The sequence below is a fragment of the Cajanus cajan genome, chromosome 10 (genome assembly GCF_000230855.2).
Source record: "Cajanus cajan strain Asha chromosome 10, NIPB_CcT2T_4, whole genome shotgun sequence".
Taxonomy (NCBI): domain Eukaryota; kingdom Viridiplantae; phylum Streptophyta; class Magnoliopsida; order Fabales; family Fabaceae; genus Cajanus; species Cajanus cajan.
The window spans coordinates 24,886,903-24,910,591 of NC_138526.1; the positions used below are offsets into that span (position 1 = coordinate 24,886,903).

General features: G+C 28.5%; 1 long non-coding RNA gene across 1 annotated transcript; it reads right to left on the reverse strand.

Moving 5' to 3' along the window:
• Positions 1-2,904: 2,904 nt before the first annotated feature.
• On the reverse strand, positions 2,905-6,715 carry LOC145952758 (uncharacterized). Its single transcript, XR_014430246.1, has 4 exons — positions 5,631-6,715; positions 4,850-4,948; positions 4,556-4,763; positions 2,905-4,364 (listed from the first exon to the last, which is right to left on the reverse strand). It is a non-coding gene; the product is annotated as an uncharacterized LOC145952758 (long non-coding RNA).
• Between the last annotated feature and the right edge of the window lie 16,974 nt (positions 6,716-23,689).

Genomic DNA, 23,689 nt, shown 5'->3' on the forward strand with positions numbered 1-23,689 from the left:
AATTAGGTCACACTATATTTTATTATAATTTAGTTGGTTTGAACTTAACTTTCTTTAAAAATATATATCTTAAGTATGACTTATTTATCTACCATAGACATTTTTTAAATGTTTGGGTAAAATTACAATCATAAAGACTTATTTTATAATAATTTAACACTATTAAAAATATAAAAATTAATATGTTAAATATTATTATTATTATTATTATTATTATTCATAATATAAAATTATTATATATTATTATTATAGTACAAATATGAGATTGTATATTTGAGGATGACTTAAATGAATTAATTTGTACAAGTTATACTGACAACATACATATACATTTCGATAGCTTACTCATCAGAACTTCACAGTTAAGCGTGCTTAACCTGGAGTAGTATAAGGATCGGTGACCTTCGGGAAGTCTCCCAGAAATTGCACAAGTAAGGATAAAACACGCTAAATAGTGAAATATTGTGAAATCGAACTCTTGAGAGGCCAAATATGAGGGTTATTACATTAATAAATTTATTAAAATTAAAAAAAATTATAATTTTCGACGAAAAATTCCATCGAAAAATTATCAAAAAATTTTGACGGATTTTTCTGTCAAAAATTTATGACAGAATTTTCTAACAAATATTTCCGTCAGAAATTTCCGACGGAATTTTTGACGAAAGAATCCGTCGGAAATTTTTGTCGAAAAAAATTATTTTCGACGAATTTTTTTCTGACGCCACTTTTTCCAACGGATTTCAATCCGTCGAAAATCCGTCGAAAAAAGAAAAATCCGTCAGAAATTTACCTGTTTCTGTTGGAAATCAGCATTTTTCTTGTAGTGTTTCTACTTGAAGACGCTTGGTTTTTAATTGATTCTTAGTAGTCCACCTCCCTTGATAGTTCACTTTGTACACTTAAGCCTTTTTACACCAATCTTACACCTTAAAAACTTTTTGTGAAAACTTTTTTATCACTCACTCTTTGTGAAAACCTTTTTGTGCCAACCTTTTGAAACATATTTGTGAAAACCTTTTCTTGATCAAAGATGAGTGATCACTCTAGTGTACATGGTCATAATTCATATAGTAGTAAACCTAGTGTTAGAGATGAGCTTAGGGAATTAAAAGAGTATTTGAGAAAAAAAAAAAGGAGGAAAATATAAAAAGAGAGGAAGAAATTAGAAAAAGAGAAAAAGAAAATGCTAGAAATAATGAAGAAATAAGACAATTACTTGCAAAATTAGTTGAGGGGAGAGAAACTAGTGGATCCAAACCTAGGGTTATTCCAACTAGGTCTCAAATAGGCAAAGGGGTTAGAATCCCTAAGAGTGTGCATGAGGAAGAAAATACAAAAAGAGAAGAATAACTTAGAAGAAAGGAAAAAGAAAAGAAAATACAAATAAAGAAAGAAAACAAGAAGAAAAGTGTAGAGCGAGTTGAAGAGTGGTTAGAAAAAGAAAAGCAAACAATATTCTTAGAGAAGAGTAAAGAGGATAATATTTCTTCCAAAAGGCTTATGCTTAAAGAAAGTCACTTTACCATTGAAAATAATTTGAAAAGGACTATCTTTATTCATCAAGACCTTAACAATTTCTCTCATGTTACCACTAGTCATGAAGTGGAGATTCAAAAACAAATATTTTCTAAAGAAAAAGAATCTCAACTTCAAAAATTAGCGAAGAAGAATTAGACTTCACGTAGTCTGACTTCTTGTGCTACTTCCTTCGTGGTGCCCAAGGAAGATAAACCTTCTTTCTTTAAGACTCTTTCTACTTTAGTTCTCTTCATAAAGCACCCAACTTTTGGTTTGTATGGTTTGTTGGATACATCTCATGACGTTGTATCTTCTATTTTTGATCTTGAAGGAAGTTCAAACTTATTTGAACTTAACTTGGTTACTTCCCTAAAAGACAAACTTAGATTATATGAGTTTTCTAGACTCCTCTTAACATTTTTTTCTCATATGTATCTAACAAATAATGCAATACAAAGTTGTTTAGGTAATTTTTTAGTTAAGGTTTCTTTATTTTCCAATACCTACATAGGTCACTACATTGGGTACCTCGAACAAGATATTTTAGTCTTAGGACTAATACATTAGTGTGCTATAGTTTTAGTCTTTTTACCTTTTTAGGTTTTAGTTATATACCTAGACTTCACCATGGGGAGGATCCTATCCTTAGCATCAGAGAGTCTAGTCCTTTTAGTTTAGACAATCTTTTTAGCATTTTTAGTAAAACTCCTCTTAGGATACACTTTCCATTTCTATCATATACTATTGCCTTTAATGCTTGTTTTTATGTTTTTGTTGGTCATGATGCCCACCATGAAGAACCTCTTGATTTGAGGTCAAATCCTTTTCAAGAGGGAGGGAATGATGGAATAACACTAAGGCCAAGAAGGCTAAGAGGTGATATATTGAAGGAGGCAAGAGGAATGAGTTAGTGTTGAAAAACCGTAGGAGGAGTGAGCCTACTTTTGGGCCTTAGCTCCTAAGTTTTTATTAGCATAGCATTTATTTTTATTCCTATTTTTTCCTTGTCTTTATTTTCCCATTTTACCCTTGTATTTTGGATATCTTAGACATAGGATTTATTTTACTCGTATTTCCCATTTTACCCTTGTATTTCGGGGTATCTTAGTAATAGGATTTATTTTTTACTTGTATTTCCCATTTTACCCTTGTATTATGGGGTGCCTTAGATTATAAGATTTTATTTTATAGCTAGGGTATTTTATTCAGGTTAGGAAAAAGGCCTAGACGTACTTTTTGGTAGTCTTGGAATTATTTTTGGACTTGGTAAGGCTTAGGCCCAAGTGGAGGGCACTTAAGTTGCATGGTCTTATCATGCACCTAGTTGTAGCTTAGCCAAACCCAAAGATTTCATCCTTGGCCACCAAGTAGCATCTAAGGTTAATTTAAGTTTCATTTGAAGTGCATTTGGCATTGCATTTTCGGCCAATAAACTCTCAAATGCAACCCTAAATGCTTCCTCCCTTTTATAAATACCCTAGGCTATGCAACTTGTAATCACTTTGGAAATCAAATATTGAGAGAGCCTTTTTGTGCCTTAATATTTTCCTTAGTCTCCTTGGCTATTTTCGGCCACCACCCTCCCATCTCCACCTTGAGAGAAACAACCCTAGAAGTGGCCTTCATCACCATGAAGTGAGCCAACCCTAGAATATCCTTCTCAAGCCTTTCATCAAACACATTCTACCCAACCTCCAAATCTTTCCATTCCATCATCATTCACCCTAAAACCTTGCGCCACCTTGAAGAACTTGATCCTTGGAACAAAAGTGTCCTTACTTGTTCATCATCTCACATCCATGCAAGCAAGGATGCCATCAGTAAAGACAAAGCATTTATAAACTAAATTTCCCAAAAATAAGGATACAGAGCATACATACTGTAATAATGGGAAATGAGTGTTCGCAACCAAGTTAAAATATAATTCACTGTTTAGTGGTATCCAATTTCAGACCAAGGGTAAAGGGGAAAAAAAGAAGCTTAATCTTGATTTTATTCTTAATAGAATAAATTCTAAATTCTTTCCAAAGTCCATACCTAAAATTACAAATAATGTATTTAACCTTTGTGACAGATTTACAACACAATAAAAAAGAAAAAGTATAATCAGGAGGTCCTTTCCTCGGAGAGGATAGGTCAATTCTGAATAGTAGCCTGAAAATTGACAATCTTATTGATTCAAATAAAGGAATTGAAACCAAATATGAAATGTTGAGGAGTAATTTCACGTGATAGATGGCTGGCTTATGATAAGACAAAAATAGAGTTCTTAATTCGATTCTCTCACTCAAATAAAATGTCTCTAAACAAGGAGAAAGGTAAGCGTAAAATAGACAAAAACAGGACAATTTGTAAAATTCTCTACCTAAAGAATCAATCACGGATATTAGAAATTTTTATGATATCAACTTTGGCCATGGGAGACTTTTGAAAAGTATTTCACCGATGTGTTTACTATCTCACCGTCTAGTAATTTTAAGCTCAAAACTTTGTAAAAGAATTTTATTCATTTACCCTAGCCATACCCAGGTAGAAGACCAACAACCATTCAAATTTTATCTTAACACTACAAATCACTTTCAAAAGCCAAAAACGATTCTCCTCTATCAAACCTCTCTTGCTTTTTTTACCAACCCTTTTTGATACATAATATTTAAACCTTAACATCCACAGTAATTACAAGATTCCATACCTGATTGACTCTTCAATTCTTCCACAACTTTTAATTTCTCTTTTGTTTTTTGCAGTGCCTCTATGGTTTGTTTGGCCTCGTTATCAACAGTAAGTGTATTCCCCATCCGTAGAACTTTTTTATTAGCAGCAGAAATATCACCATGACCTAACTATAGAAGAAAAAAAAAATTATAGACAATCAAGCAGTAAAATGAAAAGCAAAATTTGGACAGCTTGGGTAAATGATTAGTGCTATGCTAATATAGACACGAGAAATAAAGAGGACATAATATTAAAAACATGAGATTTTTATGATGTATTAGTATACTACTGTTCTTTAAGAGAGCACCAAGCCACCAACCTTTGACTATAATAATGAAATCTCTAATCGGAGCCAGTCACTTTCCCTCTCCAATAATGACTTCACTCTTCTTGTTTCATTGTGCAACTTTTCATTAAGTAACTTTATTTCCTCAAATTTGACGATTATTAACCACTCTTTGGTCATGCAAGGTGCTTTCTAATTCTTTGATGCAGTCACCTTTCTTCATAAGAGAAGATAAATCTTCCTGCATGCATTAATCAAGCAACAAGCAAAAAATATTTAGAGATCACATGATAAGTTAAATGATAACAAAATTGAAGGGAATGCAACCTGAACAGAATTTGCATTTTTTGAAGCATCCAGAGCTTCATCATTCTTCAAATTGGAAACGTTTCTTAATTTATTCCTTTCCTCCGTGATAACAGCAAGCTGCAAGACAATTAATATGTAGTCTAAATTCTAAAGCACATAACCAAAAATATGGAAACAAATGCAGTAATCTTATATTTTTAGATTTCACTAAGAGTGTGTTTGGATGAAGAATTTTAATGGAGTAACTCATTTATTTGAAGAATTTCAAATTCTTTGAGGTGAAATACTTTGTTTGGATGGAAAATTTACAAAAAATTTGAAATCCAAGCATTTGTGAAATTCCTTGAAATAGTAGAATTTCAAATTCTCCAAAAAAGTAAGAATTTAAAATTTCTCATATTTTTTTTCCTTATTTCACTTATATATTTTATCTTATATCTTCATATTTTTAATTATTGAATATTCAAAAATACTTTAAAAATTATTAAATATTATCTAATAATTTTCAAAATTAATAAATATTTAAAAATTGGTTAATATTTATTTTTATAAAATTTTATTTAAAAATCTCAATATATAAATATATTTTTAAAATTAATTTTATCATGATAGAATCAAATTATCATATGCAAATTAACAATTTAAAATTTTAAAAAATTGAATTGACTTATCCAAACAAAATATTTTAAGAATGATAGAAATTGAAATCAAAGTAATTCAAATACCAAGAATTTTAAATTCCTTGAATTTATAAAATTCTTCATCCAAACACAGCATAAATGATATACCATTACCATACCATATTCATAACATAGTTTTAAAAAATTTATTTGATGAGTGGAAAGTGATGAGAAAAGAGAAGAGAAGAAGAGAAGAGTGAGTGTCTGAAATTTTCGATTTGATTTCTACATGCCAGAGAGACCCTTCTCTCAACTCCACTCACCACCCAACAACGGCCACCACCCCTAGGTTTAAGATAATCGGTAATGATGAAGATGACCCATGGTTCATGTCAACTAACCGGAGCCTGTCTTCAATAATTTAAAGATGAACACTCCACACGTGGACAAGAAGAAATCGTGATGCTCCTATACTCAAGGCGTAGTTTTATTTCTCGTGGAGGCTCTTCGTCTCAACACATATGATTATTTCTTAATGTATCAAAACAAAAGTATCAAAACCCTAACAACCAAATGTTCCCCGAAAAATCCAATTTTCTTTCTAGTGTTATGATTATGATGTATTGCAGGAAAGCCTAGAGAAATTGGGCCAATTGTCATGGCTTTTAATGGGCCGAATTGTGACCGGTTAGTTTTGGAAATGATTTTATAAATAAAATAAATCAATATAATATATGGTGCTTGTTAGATCTGTAAATTTTAATCCTAATTCCTAATTTAAATTGTTTTTCAGTTCAGTCTAGCCTAAAAGTAGGCTGCAAAATATAAAATAAAATTGATGTTTATTTTATTTTCTAAATAAAGTAAAAGATATAATATGATTGAATGTTTATTAATATTTTAAATTTTTATTAATTGATTGACTAAACTAAAATATTATATAAATAATATTAATATTTTAATTATATACTTAAAAAATAGTTTCTAAACTGAGTTAACAATTACAAAAAATATTAATGTTTAGTGTATTTTAATTAGAGTCCAATTTATCTAAAATACATTAACACAATTAGATACTAAAGAAAATCTAAAATGAGTTAATAGTGACTAAAAAATCAATTACTATTTACTAGTGTATTTTAATTAGAGACCAAATATTTTTGTGTCTAAAATAATTTAACAGTGACTAAAATATTAGTTTCTTGTTATATTTTTATTAGAGACTAATACATTGGTTTTTGATATAGAACCATTAGATACTAAACATATGGTATCTAAATTGAGTCAATAGTGACCAAAATAATTAGTCTCTAGTAATATTTAAATTAGAAACTAGAAAATTTAGTCTCTAATTTTAGTGCATCATGAGACTAAAATATTGGTTTCTAAAGTGTTTTAATAGTGACAAAAAATTTTGTCTCATATTATATTTTAATTAGAGACCAAAAAAGTTGTATCTAATTAAATAAATAATATTTTTTAAATTATTAGCTACTAAAAGTTCAGTCTCTAATTACATTAAAAATATTAATGACAATAGAGATTGAATTAGAGACCAACTATAATCAATCTCTAAAATAGTATTTAAATAAGTTACTAAAGTGACTATATAAATTTGGTCTCTTAATAAGTCTCTATTTAATGAATTCTTGTAATTAATTACATATAAGAAAAATAATAGGAGAAACAGATACAATTAGGGAAAACCCCTCATACATGAGCATTCAAAAAATACGACAAACACAGGATTGGGGGCCAATCACACTACCCAACATACATTCCCACACCCAAAGCAAGATTTCTCACTCCCCCTTACCTCGATAAGCAGGAGCTGAAACTAAAGACAGATCTTGTTAGTCCCCTCCTCTATGTTCTCCCTTGGTCTTCAAAGAGTGTAGAAGAAAAGAGAGGTCAGAAGTGAAAAATATGCTTTTGGAAGTGCCAGAACTTTCTATTTATAGGCATTAGAATCAGAACGGCCTGTTCTAGATATGAGTTTCAACTCACAACAGCCACATTTGGAACAGCCCGTTCCCAAATCGGAATGGCCCATTCTGGGTTCGAAGTTTACTTTAGTGAATCATGTGTTGGAACAGCCCGTTCCAACCTAATCTTTCTAGGCCATTTTAGTAGTCTGGAACGGTCCGTTCCAATTTGAGAACGGCCCGTTCTAGGCTACTAAAAATCAAAATATTACAAAATAATTTTCATAAATATTTATTGTTAAAATACTAATAATTATTAAAAACCTTTAAAACATTCTATAAAACCCATTAAAATAACTATAAGAACATAATCTCCACAAATATAAAATAAATAATAATTAACTATTTACCAATAGAAAATTCGGGATGTTACAATTCTCCCCTCCTTTTTGAAATTTTGTCCCTGAAATTTTCCTGCAACAGAAATGGGTAGACTCCTCGCATCTTTGCTTTCTAATTCTCATGTAACACTTTTCTAAATATTTCCCATCAGAAACTAAACTAGTAGAAAATCTCGTGTAACCTTACTACCTCGCTAAAGTACTCCCTATCAATCTCTCGAAAGATTATCTAATATCAACAAGGGTAAGGTGAGCCACCTTGGTGAGTCTATCCACTAACCAAATAAGATCAAATTTCTTAAGCATATCAAGCAAAACTACAACTAAGTCCATAGATATAAAATCTCACTTCCAAACTAGGACATCTAAAGGCTATAAAAATCTTAAAGACTTCTAGTGTTCCACCTTAGACTTCTGGCATACTACACATGAGTACACAAATTCTTCTACTCCTCTCTTCATCTTAGGCCACCATGCTTCCATTGCGCTACTCGGATACATCTTAGTAGCTCCTAAATGAATGTTAAGAATACTTTTATGTCCTCCCTCTAAGATCATCTTCTTAAATTAAAGATTACTAGGCACATAGATCCTATCATTGAACCCCAAAACACCATCAACTTCCACTTGTAAAGGGCTATCTATACCCCTACCAATCATCTCCAATTGGTTCACTAAGAAAGGAGCTAACTCCTAGGTTCTCTAATCTCATCCACTAATTCACTAGTTACTTGAGTCATACTTAGTCTCACACTACTAAGAGTAACCTCATAATTCAAGCTTAAATCCCTAATTTGAAATAAAAGATCCATCTCTCTAATCATATGGAAAGGCAAATATAAAGGTTTTCTACTCAAAACATCGGTCACCACATTGACTTTACCTAGATAACAACTAAGATTAAAATCCTAGTCCTTAAGAAATTCCAACTATCTCCTTTGGTCAAAAGATATTTAAGGCTCTAACGATCACTAAATACCTCAAGATTAGAATCATATAGGTAGTGTCTTCAAATTTTAGTGTAAATATCATAACTACTAACTTAAAGTCATGGGTAAGGTAATTCCTCTCATGAATTTTCAATTTCCTAGAAACATAAGCTACTACCTTTTCTTCTTGCATCAATACTCCATCCAAACCTATCTTAGAAGCATCACTATATATCATAAAAGACTTACTAGAATCTAGTAGTATTAACACTAGTCAATATTTCCTTAAGAGTTTGGAAAACTACTCTCACACTTACTATCCCACATAAAGGCAACTCTCTCTTCCTGGTCAATCTAGTCAAAGGTAATGCTATCTTAGAAATTTCCTCAATAACTCTCCTATAATAATAAGCTAATCTAAGAAAACTCTTAACCTCACTAACTGACTTTGGTATCTCCCACTTAAGTACAACTTCTACCTTAGATAGACCTACGTTATACCTCCACTAAAATTTAAAAGACCTAGAAAAATCACTTCATACGACCAAAAATCATACTTAGATAACTTAGCCTAAAGTTGTCTTGGATAAATCCTCACTCTCAACTCCAATCTGATGATATCATACCTTGAGGTCAACCTTACTAAACACACAAACATCCACTAATTAATCCTCGTATCAACATACACACATAACAAATCATCTTAGAATACCTACTTCAAACATTTGATATATATCATCCCTGAGCATGTACGAATCAATCATTGTTTACACCACATAACATGTACATGAACTAAATTTACCACATAGCATCATACAACCTTAAAAACCTCTCAATCCACATGACATCTCAGAACATCATGACAAAATCAATTTTTATCCTTGCATTGCCTAACAACTCAAAAATATCATGACACCATACATATCCCTTCAACAAAGATCAAAGAAAATGATACCTAGAGAGTTATACTCATCCAAATGATCTGAAACCTATCTCAAAAGAAAGCTAAGAGAATAAGCTACAACTCCTATGCAGACATAAGATTCTAAAAAGATCATCTTCTTAACTAAAAATTTCAAAAACCACCACAGATATATTCAACACTTACAACTAGACCTTTGATCACTAAAGTAGCTATAACTAGAGTTCTAGACCTCCCACTACTAGAAAATTGCAAAATAACGACCGAAATTAGCGACCGAAATTTATCAGTCGCTATTTAGCGACCGATTATGAAAAATCAAAATAGTGACCGATTTAGCGACCAAAATAAGTCTTCGCTAGAAAATCGGTCGCTATTTCGGTCGCTAAATAAGAAATTTTAATTTTTTAGCGACGAAATTAAATTCGGTCTCTATTTTGGTCGCTAAATTATAAATTTTGAACTTTTTAGCGATGGAATTTAATTCGGTCGCTAAATATTAGTTAAAATTAGCGACGAAGTTGAATTCGGTCGCTAAATAATAGTTAAATTTAGCGACAAAATTGAATTCGGTCACTATTTCGGTCGCTAACTTATAAATTTTGATTTTTTTAGTGACAAAATTTAATTTGATCGCTAAATAATAGTTAAAATTAGCGACAGAATTGAATTCGGTCGCTAAATAGTAGTTAAATTTAGCGACGGAATTGAATTCGGTCACTAAATTATAAATTTTTGTTTTTTTAGCGACGGAATTTAATTCGATCGCGGGACGGAATTGAATTTGGTCGCTATTTCGATTGCTAAATTATAAATTTTGATTTTTTTTAGCGACAGAATTTAATTCGGTCGCTAAATAGTAGTTAAATTTAGCGAAGGAATTGAATTCGGTCACTAAATTATAAATGTTTGATTTTTTTAGCGATGGAATTTAATTCGGTCGCTAAATAATAGTTAAAATTAGCGACGAAATTGAATTCGGTTGCTAAATAGTAGTTAAATTTAGCGACGGAATTGAATTCGGCCGCTAAGTATTAGTTAAAATTACTAATTATTACATCGCTCAATAACTTTATATTAGTTAATATTTTAAAAGAGAAGGGTTATAATAACATCGGTGTAACTTTTACTAATTATTACATCGCTCAATAACTTTATATTAAATGTGAATTTTATAAATTCAACCATTAGATTGAAAGTTTTTTACTCTTAGATCATATATACAGAATCTTATATGAATTCAAGATGATTTGATACTTCATTCTTGAAAAACAAAATTGACGTAATATATTCGTTTCAAATAAAATATGAGCACTTTGATTACTTTTAAGTTGTTGTTTAATTTTAACAAAAATTGATATAAACATATAAAGTGATATGAACTTTCAATCTATCAGTTGGATTTACAAAATTCACATTTAATATAAATTTATTGAGCGGTGTAATACTTAGTATAAAAGTTATACCAGTGTTATTATAACTCTTCTCATTTTAAAATATATAAATTATTACTTAAACTTTTAAATTTATAATAAATAATTTAAATTGTATCATAAAATTAATTTTAAATAGAAATAAGTAGATTGTTAATTATAAAAGTAAGTATATATATAAATAAAGATTAATTAAATATAATATAATTACTATTAGTAGTAATATAATTATTATATATATTATTATATATTTATAATGGTCCGGATATACCAAAATGATAAGGATCCAAAAATAATATAAGTATGAGATTGGATAGTTGAGGATGACTTAAATGAATTATATACTAACAACATGCTAAAAACTTAAGTATTGTGAAATAAAATCCTTAAGAGGTCAAATATGAGTGGTTCATAGCGACCAAATTTGCGACGTCTATAAAATTTAATAAAATAAAAAATAAATATTTAGCGACCGATTTCTTTGGTCACTAATTTGGTCCCATACACTTCAGCGACCAAAATCATTTCAACCATTTAGCGACCGAAAATTTCGGTCACTAAATAGCGACCGAAAATTTTTCAGTTGCTAAATAGCTTAGCGACCAGGGTTTTAGCGACTGATTAAATTCGGTTGCTAATTCGGTCGCTAACATAAATAGCGACCAATTTTTGCAATTTAGCGACCGATTTTGGTGGTCGCTAAATTGCATATTTTTTGTAGTGTCCGTTTTACTTGATTCCAGTTCCATTGGAAAACGTCCAAGGCTACAACTTTTGTGAAGACCATAAAATCTAAATCTGTCAATACGATACTCATACTGGCATAACAAAATTACAACAAAAATATCCTTTACACCAGACAGCAATAGTGTATCAATATATCTAAGGCCACAAAAATACCTCAACCCTTCCAAACTCACACCTCAAGTTCATATTCAAGCTTCCCACTACAATCTTAAACAAAAACAACTCACATATTTAGTATACACTACAAGAAAATGACGATTTTGCGACGGTTATATGACCTACATTGCGACGGTTATAACTGCCGCAAAGACAACATTGCGACGGTTTGGGAACCGTCGCAGAGTCGTCCGTCACCAGGCAATTTTGCGACGGTTATCAGAACCGTTGCACAAACCGTCGCAAAATTGGAATTGCGACCGTTTCATCAACTGTCGCACCAAATGCCTCTATATTAACATTGCGACCCTTTCATCAACTGTCGCACCAACTGCCTCTAAATTAATATTACAATCCTTTTTTTAACAGTCAAAAATTATAATTTTTTTTTATTTTAATAAATTTATTAATGTAACAATCCTCATATTTGGCCTTTCAAGGATTTTATTTCACGATATTTCACTGTTTAGCATGTTTTATCCTTACTTGTGCAATTTCTGGGAAACTTCCCAGAAGGTCACCCATCCTTGTACTACTCCAGGTCAAGCACGCTTAACTGTGAAGTTCTGATGAGTAAGCTACCGAAATGTATATGTATGTTGTCAGTATAACTTGTACAGATTAATTCATTTAAGTCATCCTCAAATATACAATCTCATATCTGTATTATAATAATAATATATAATAATTTTATATTACAAATAATAATAATAATAATAATATATTTAGTTATTCTTTATTTATATGTACTTACTTTTATAATTAACATCTACTTATTTCGATTTAAAATTATAATTTAAATTATTTAAATTTTTTAATTTATAATGATAATATAATTTATAAAATTATAAATATTTATTTATTACATACTTATAAATTATTTTAATATTTTAAATAAATTATTAATTAATTTAATATATTTATTTACCTTAAATCAAACATATAAAATTCAAAAAAAAATGTATTTATCCTTGTTTTATTTTCTAATTATCAACTATTAATAAAATACTAACTTAAAATCTTATCTAATTATATATAATATTCTCATATCAAATTTAAAACCAAGTATTAGTTATACAAAAATATTAAGATCATATAGTAAATTATCAATAAGATTTTAGTTAAATAATTTAAAATAATTAATGTTTTAATTATATTGTTAATTAGAAAATAATTTATTCCAAAACTAATTAATTTTTTTATATTAATTATTAGTAAAATTTAATAATTTTTAAATTAACAATTAATTGGATCAATGAAATTCAACACACACGATGAGTTATTGAGCGGAATAACTTTACCAAGAGTTATTTTGTAAGTTATCTTAAATCAAACATATAAAATTCAAAAAATATATTTATCCTTGTTTTATTTTTTAATTATCAACCATTAATAAAATACTAACTTAAAATCTTAACTAATTATATCATAATATTTTCATATCAAATTTAAAACCAGTTCTTACATTTTCGACAAATATAAATTTTTCTAAAATATTTCATCAATAATATAGTTTTTCCTACAAAAATTTTCTCATCAAAAATATAAATTTTCTGACAGATTTAATTTTGTTTTTATAAGAAATCATCTTCGATTAATTTAACATTTTGTATATATGATTTAACAGTAAAAGATTTTCAATTTAACGGTTAAATTTACAAAATTCACATTTAATATAAAGTTATTGAGTTGTGTAACACTTAGTAAAATTTACACTTATGTAATTATAAACCCCCTCATATATATATATATATATATATATATATATATATATATATATATATATATATTAAATGTGACTTTTACTAAGTATTACACCGCTCAATAACTTTATATTAAATGTGAATTTGGTAAATCCAACTGTTAGATTGAAAGTTCATATCTCTCAAAGATTATATATACAAAACTTTATATTAATCCAAGATGGTTTGATACTTCATTTTTATAAAACAAAATTGATGTCATATATTCATTTTAAAATACACTAAAATATAAACAATTTGATTACCTTCCAGTTGTTGTTCAATTTTAACAAAATTTGATATACACTTATAAAGTGATATGAACTTTCAATTTAACGGTTGGATTTACAAAATACATATTTAATATAAAGTTATTGAACAACATAATACTTAATAAAAGTTACATTGGTATAATTATAACCCCCTATATTATATATATATATATAGATATATATAGGGACGGATGTACATTTGGAATAGTGGGCACTTGCCCCACTACTATTTGACATATACATAATTTTTTATCTAAAAAAATAATATATTTTAAAAAATAAAAATTATATTCTAATAAAATAAAAATATAGATTCAGAAAAAATGTTTATTTATTTTATATCTATCAAATTTTTGAAAGAAATTAATTCTCATGTAATAAATTTTTTTTTCTTAATAATGAATTAATTTTTTAAAAAAGTTTAATTATAATATATATATATATGTATATATATATATATGTCTTAATATTCACATATATAATGTAATATATTAAAATAAAAAGTTTTTTGATAAAATAAAATTTTTACTACGCATGTTTATCTTTTGTGTTTTTTCTTTATTGTATACGTTGATTGAAAAAATCAAAATAGTAAAATTATATATATTGATTAAAAAAATCAAACTAAGAAAAATCAGAAGATTTATGTTCCATTTAGAATTTTTATTATAAAATATATTTTAAAATAAATTATCATCTAAAAATATATATTAGATATTAAAAACATATTTATATCATAAATAAATTAAACTGGATTTTTATAAATTTTAACATATTTATTTTTATATTTTTAAAGAAAGTATATATAAAATTGTTAATAAAATATAAGTTCGTTAAGATAATATACATAATACTTAAAAAAAAATTAAATTCTAATAAAAAAAATGCTGAAAATTTTGCGACGGTTTATGACTAACTGCCGCAATGTTAAATTTGCGACGGTTATGATTAACTGTCGCAATGTTAAACTTGCGACGGTTTATCATAAACCGTCGCAATGTTAAACAAATTTTGCGACAGTTTATGATAAACCGTCGCAATGTTAAACAAATTTTGCGACGGTTTACGGTAAATCGTCGCAATGTTGAACAATTTTGCGACGGTTTTGAAAAACCGTCGTATGAAGGGTCGCAATATCAAAGCGACGACGGTTTCTAGATAACCGTCGCAATTTGTCCGTCGCAATTTATCATTTTTCTTGTAGTGATAACAGACTTAGAAAATATAACTCACATGCTACCTAAACCATAAAAGGTTAATATCCAAGCACCAATACTCAAGGAAATCACCGACATTTCAACCTTTCATTAAGAACACTCAACTCCAATTCTCAACATATAACCTCTTAAGATTTAATCGCTACAACTATAGGTTTTAGAAACTCCATCAACCGTAAACTCTTAATAAACTCGACAAATCACTATCTCACCCGCATCCAAGGTCCCAATAGTTTCTAGTTGATTAGCACGATGCTTCGTCCACTACTACTTGCACGTATGCTCGCAACACAAGCGATACCACCCAACCACTACTTCTTACGTAAGCAATAAGTATCAAAACAAACAAGTAATCACGAGAATGAAGAAAAACAATCATAAATAGTGTCATCTAAGCAATATCATGCCTATTAGCCAAATTCTTGATAAAACAATACACATTATTAAATAAACAACAAACATAATCAATCATCACACTAGCATATCAATAAGTTTCACAATCAATTCATTTCATCATTCATCTACCAAACAAGCATAGTAGACTCATAACTCACGGCCGATTGGATCGACCAGGCTCTGATACCACTTAATGTGACACCCTCTATCCCGCATACCATAACACATAATAATAAAATTTGAATAACATAACATTTCATAATTAAAATATCGAACGTGTTCAGATAGAGAGTACCACATCCATAACTTAACAAAATCAGCAGAAATTACAAAGAAATAAAACTAAAGTTTCCAAAATAATTTAATAAAAACATCTTAATCTAATCCTATCTTCGCTCGATGTCACATGTCCTATCAGAGCAAATCCTAATATAGAAGCCTAAGCTTCATCACCAACATATTTAGCATCATGCTGATAATAACCTGTAAGGTAGTCAAGGAAAAACAACACAAGAAAAGGAAGTGAGAAACATCTCACTCTGGCTCACAGTGTAGAAATATACGCCGGATAGCCAAACACAAACAAAACAAGTATAACATAGATAAATTAATAAAGACATCACATCTCACTCATCAAAGACATCAATTTTTCATATAACATTAAAATGCACATGTATGGACACGGATTACATTTTATCATGCATGTGGCGCTAGTAACATATCACATGGCATATTGCCACTAGCAATACACAAAGAGTAGTCTAGGAGTACATGTCGGGTCACACCCTTTGCGCACTCTCACTAAAAGGACATACTACCAGAGTCTCGTCGAGCTAAGTCGCGCAATATACATCCCATGCACACAATGGGCGAGACTGGGACTTACAAATCGAGTTATCCCCAAGGACTAATCTCCAAAGCTTTTACACTAGGCGGCCTTCTCTGGCGGTGTATTCCATATCGTACCCTTAAAAACATTTATGCATATGATGCATGTCAATCAAACCCCATGCTTTTCTCATATCACATTTTTATGTCTCATTCCCATATCACATTATCATGTCTCATTCTCATATCACATTATCATGTCTCATCATCATGTCTCATCATCATATCTCCTCATCATATCATCACATCATCATATCACATCATCATATCCACATAGTTTCCACAGAGAACTTTAATTTATATCAAAACTCGTCTATTTGCAAATGAAATACATATTCATACATCTCATACAACAAGGAATACAACGGAACAATCAGAAGGTAAAATAGAAACTATTAGAAATATGCCTATTTCTCATAGGGTTCCCACAGAGCACTCTAATTCATATCAAAACTTGTTTATTTTCAAAATTAGACACATATTTACACTCAGCAAACATCAAGGAATACAACAGAAAACTCAGAAGGTAAAATAAAAAATATTAAAAATTTGCCTGTTTTTCATAAGGTTCCCACAAGAACCTATAGAACACTCTAATTCATACAATAAACATTTAAATTAGTACAATTAACTCATACAATTACTTCTTCAAACCATCTCCTCTTATAATCACCGATGCATTCCCTTAAGTTTTCCCATAGGAACCCATAGATCTCTGATCATGCAATTAATTACATATAAGAAAAATAATAGGAAAAATAGATACAATTAGGGAAAACCCCTTATACATGACCATTCAACAAATACGACAAACACAGGATTGGGGGCCAATCCCACTACCCAACATACATTCCCACACCTAGAGCAAGATTTCTCACTCCCTCGATAAGCAAGAGCTGAAACTAAAGACAGATCTTGTTAGTCCCCTCCTCTAGGTTCTCCCTTGGTCTTCATAGAGTGTAGAAGAAAAAAGAGGTCATAAGTGAAAAATGTGCTTTTGGAAGAGCTGGAACGTTCTATTTATAGGCATCAAGAGTGGCCAGAACGACCCGTTTCAAATCCAGAACGGCCCGTTCTAGACTCATACTTCATGTCCAAAATTTACATTTGGAACGGCCCGTTTTAGAATCAGAACGGCCCGTTCTGGATATGAGTTTCAACTCACAACAGCCACATTTGGAACAGCCCGTTCCCAAATCGGAACGGGCCGTTCTGGGTTCGAAGTTTACTCAGTGAATCATGTGTTGGAACGGCCCGTTCCAACCTAATCTTTCTAGGCCATTTTAGTAGTCTAGAACGGCCCGTCCCAATTTGAGAACGGTCCGTTCTCGGCTACTAAAAATTAAAATATTACAAAATAATTTTCATAAATATTTATTGTTAAAATACTAATATTTATTAAAAACCTTTAAAAAAATTTATAAAACCCATTAAAATAACTATAAGAACATAATCTCCACAAATATAAAATAAATAATAATTAACTATTTACCGATAGAAAATTTGGGATGTTACACTAGCTCTAAAAGCAAATACATCAATGGATATACAACATGTTTTCTTGTCTCCACAAGCTTCATAAAAAGATACCAATCCCTTCTAATTTTGAAAAAGCACTGTCAAAACATACATATATGAAATAATTTTCAAGTTGGTTATCTAATGTAATGTTCATAACATACAATGTTTCTTCTAAACATAAAAATATAATGAGTAAATAAAAATTACAATATTGAATTTCTCATTGAAAAAAAATTCAAATAAAGTAATATAAAAATAATAACTTTAAATACACTAACATCAAAGATCACTTTAAATGTATAGTTTAGTTATTCAAACAAGAAGGAGTAGAGATAGAAGAAGAAGTTTGTTTGTTTTTTTTTTCTTTTTTAATTTCACTCTTCTACACTTTAAAATATGTTAGAGATAGAGGGGAATCTCAAAATATGAAAAGAATTGGAAAAGGTAAAAATAAAATAGAAAAAAGATATAAAATATCCGCAAAAAAAAAGGTTAATAATAACTTATGGTTTTTTTTTACTTAAAATACATACGTTATTAATTTATAATTTTTTTTATCTTGATTTACAATTTAAATGCATAACAACTTTTTTTTTCCTTCTAAAACATGTAATTTGTTGTTAATTTTTATAACATATTAAAATATTTTTTTAAATCTTCCTTCTCACACAAAGACAATTGTAGCAAGACTCAAATTCAGTTTTAATTTTGTAACTTTTTAATTTTTAAATTATTTTTCCTATTTTTAGATTTTAAATAAAGATAATATAATATTATATATATTATTATAAAAAAAAAACCTAAAAGTTAGTGGGGGCAACTGCCCCCACAAACCAATACGTGCATCCGTCGTTGACCACAATAATGGTGAGCTTGGACAGAGGCACGAGAGAGTGAAATAATAGAGACGTCATGAAAGAGAATACAATAGGGGAACGTGCGCGAGAAAAAATGATTAGTGATAGGAATTTTAAGATCCATTATCAAAGAATCATACAAAATCAGTTCTTATATAACGAATCTTAAAAATAGGAACAGAACATACCTTTTTTAAATCGGGTATTTAAGAACCAATTTTGTATACCATATACAAAATTAGTTATAAAATAATTGATCTTAAAAGTAGTAACAAAGACACCTTTTAAAATCGGTTAAATGATAACTGATTTTAAAATATCTTTTTAAAATTAATTAAAATTTAACTGATTTTAAAAGTTATGACATTAATTACAAAAATGTTACCACGTCACTTTTAAAATTGATTTCCTCTTAACCAATCTTAAAACTCCAATTTTAAAAGTTATTTTTTGCACCAGTGCCTGTTTCCTCACCTCACTATAATACCTAGAAATCCAAATAGGATAAAAAAAGTATTGTGAGAACTAAAGATCAAACAAATGTTAAAAAATAAAATAAATAAAATAAAATAAAACTGTATAGCTTGTGCACCCAACCACTACCTTGTTTGTAATACTTAAATTAATAAATCTTATGATCATTATACAATTATCCATCATATAAAAAAAAATATTAACTAATTGAGCTTGCATATGTAATATTTTTATAGATAAATATAACATTAGGAGATTGAATTTTTCTTAATGTATTGTTTTACTTTTTATTTTAAAATACAAAATTAGTGAATATTTATTTATTTATTCATTTGAAAATATTTATATTCTTTTTTTTTCAAAATTTCAACCCTCAAACAACATACACCAATGATCTTCACACCAAATTTCTTTCTGATTATTCCACACAATTTATGATGTTTCATACTCCTTTATATACATAGTAGCTATTTGCTTTTAAATTTTTAAACATATCAAACCAACCTCTAAAGATAAAAAGTGTTACACATTAAAATCAGTAAAATCAACCTAATGCTTAGAGATTAAAGTAGTATATATAAGATTTAAGGTTTAAAGTTTGCTCTCCTCACTATATAATTCCTACTTATTAAAAAAGAAAGTGTCACATATATATTAACTTTTTTTTTTGAAGCAACATATATATTAACTTAGTTTATAGCATATAATAGAATTCAAAACAGAAAAGAGAGAAATTTCATAGAAGTAAGATGTTATTGTTATCCGTCGAATGAAAAATAAAATTGAATATCAATATAAATACAAGGATTGAGCTTGTATTTAAAACACTAGAGCCACTTCATGATAGTTATTGGAAACTAATCTAAAAAAAATCTTACCAATTACCAACTATTACTTACAACACTGACAATGAAACAGCTAATTAGAATCAAGTGGTGCTGGTTGGAATTAGATTGCATAATAGCATGATCGAGCTTGTTTTGCTGATCAGTTTGTAATTTCAATGTCACAGCACATACTCCTATGCAATTAGATTTCTATATTCCGCAAATGTTTTACCTCTTTATGTTTGCAAATTGTGGCCAGAACCAAAGACGAGGAGAAAAAAATTGTTCCAAAATCCCCCAACTTAGGGGATTGGCTCTACCAAAAGGCAAGCAAGGTTTCCAAAGATTCGGATAACGATAGTAAAAGAACCCGGCCAGCAGTAAAGTTTTGATTTTCGAAAGTTCAAAGTGACCACACATGAAGAAGATTGTTTCACCTTTCGGTGGCTTTGCTTCATACGTAAATCTACCAAACATACATACTAACATGTTGTTGGTCCGACTTGTCCGAGTGATACTAGATTCAGATTTCTTATGTAAGGTCTTGTGTGTTTGAATTTTGATGTATAGTAAAATCGGTTCAACATATTATTAGACTTAAAATAGATCTTAAAGTGAGTTTTTCTTTTTAAATTAATAACAATGTATTTTGATAAAAAAAATATAATTATTTTAGAGATAGGTCTTAAAAAAATAATTATACTTGTATATCTTTTAAAAATGAATCTTTTAGAGTGAATTTTTAAAAATACAAAAAGTGATTATTAAATTATGAAATATTGAAATATTATATATATATATATATATATATATATATATTACAAAAATTAAAGGAGATTTATGGTAAGGGTTTTGTCAATCAAGGGCTTGGGCCAATCCTTTGTATGAAAAAAAAATATATGGTTGAAATGAGAGATTTAATTAAAAATGGTTAATCAAATTTTTTAATAGAGATTATCAGTAGTAAATATTTCATACCGATAACATGGTTAAAAAACTATTAAATACATCCAGTTTTCACAAATGTTATATGAAATGATCTTACCTACTTGAAATATTTTTAAAAAATTCTTTTGCAAAAAATATTAATTTTAGAAATAGGTCTTGAAAAAAATAATTATATTTGTATATCTTTTAGAAATGAATCTTTTAGAGTAAATTTTTAAAAATATAAAAATGATCATTAAATTATGAAATATATATATATATATATATATATATATATATATATATTAAAAAAAATAAAAGGAGGCCTATGGTGAGGGTTTTGTCAGCCAAGAGCTTGGGTCAGTCCTTTGTATGAAAAAGAATGATTGAAAGGAGATCCAATTAAAAGTAGTTATAGTTAAATTTTCCAACAAAAGCTAGTCATTAGTGAATAGTTCGTACTAATAATATAGTTAAAAAAAATTATTAAATACATATAGATTTCACAAACGTTGTATGAAATGATCTTCCCTACTTGAAATATTGTAAAAATTCTTTCTTTTTGTAAAAAATATTAATTTTAATTAAAATTAAATAAATTTCCAACTTATAACTACGCATGGCAATGGGGCGGGGCGGGGCAGGTTTTATGTTCCCCGCCCCCGCCCCCACAAATTTAAACCGTCGTTGCCCCCGCCCTCGATACTCGTTAGGGGTAAAATTTGGATACCCATCCCTGTCTCCAGCGGGGTTTGGGTTTCCCTGCCCCGTCCTCACCCCCGCTCTTATTTTTTTCCTTTTTTTTTATAAATAAATATGAACAAATTTAAAAAAATATATAAAAAAAATTAAAATAATATAAATTTTTACATATAAATATTTCTAATTTTGGTTTATATATATATATATATATATATATATATATATATATATATATATATAATTTTTTAATTATATTATTAAGCGGGGCAGAGACGGGGGCGGGGATGGGGGCGGGGGCGAGGCAGGTATTAACATCCCCGTCTTCGCCCCTGCCCCTGATTTTATCAATCGAGGAAAATTCAAACTCAAACCCGAATCCGATAAACACGAATTTTCCCTGTCCAAATCGGGGCGAGTACTCACGGAGACGGGTTAGGTTGCCATGCTTACTTATAACAATAGGCATCAAAGTTTATAAATTTATACATTCAATAATTTTTTGTATAATTTAAATTTATCTAATTTATCTATTAAACTGTGTAATATATTTATAATTTTGTATATCAAATTTCACATGATTTAGGTTATTTTAAATATATTATCTGGATATTTGTATATTTTGAATAACATATTATATATTAAAATAAGTAAATAATTTTAGACTTGAATAAATTTTTATATATTTGATATAGTTTGGAAAAACATAAAATATAATGATTGAATGGGTTAAATTTATATTTTAAAACGTTATTAAAATATATAATTTGACTAACTTTGATTTGATATGATAGCAACAAATCGTAATCCATATATGTGTGGGAGAGACATAGATTCAGATTGAGTAACTCCTTTACAACTAATTACCATTATCAATTGTGACGATGAGAATGGTGAAATTGATGGTAGCGATGATGAGTGTTCAAAGAATAATAGTGATAGCAATGTTAAAGACTATTGGATGTGGTAACTATACGTAAGAATTTTATTTGTAATATTTTAATGAGTTATTTATTTCAATTAAGGATTGAGATTAAGCATTTACATATTCTTACTTAAAAATAACAAGATTATAGTCTATACTTCACGTATATATGTAGATTAATTAATCTACTTATTTCAAAAGTAATTTTTGTAGTATTATTTTACTCAATAACTCATGATTTATATTGGATTTCAATAAATTAATTATTAAATTAAATTAAAATTTCTAATGAATAGATATAATCTATAAATTCTTATATAATTTAAAAAAAATTTGGTACTTTATTATATTAATTGAAAATTAACGTATATTCCTAAAATGATATTATGCGTTAATATAAATATAACGAAAAATCAAAGTTATTAAATCATGTAAAAATTTATATACTTGATTTATTCATTAAAAAAAATTAATTTAACAATTGATTTGTTAAATTCAATGTATATCATGAATTATTGAATAAAATAACTCTTGGTAAACTTACTTTTAGAGTGAGTGAATATCTCTCATATATGTACATGTGTCTATGTGACAATAACCTATAAGATATATAAAGCCAATAATTTGATTTAGTGTACACATTTTTTTAGATAATTTTATTCTTGAATTTTTAAATAATAAAAATAATATTAAAAAGTAACTACTTTTTAAAGCCAAGATTCGAGTCCAAAATCTTGAAGTTTGAGGACCAAGCACAATACTAAATCATCTAAAAAAAATATTAGTAATTCATAAACACGTTTATTAAATAAAATACAGAGACACAAAATGCATCGATCCTGCCAATAGTGATAATAACAGTAAATAGTAGTTGCGAGTAATAATGGTGGTAAACATTAAAAAGGTAATAATCTTATAATATAATAAATGATAATTGAATTTTAATTTCAATCATTAATTAATTTTTTATAATAAAAAAT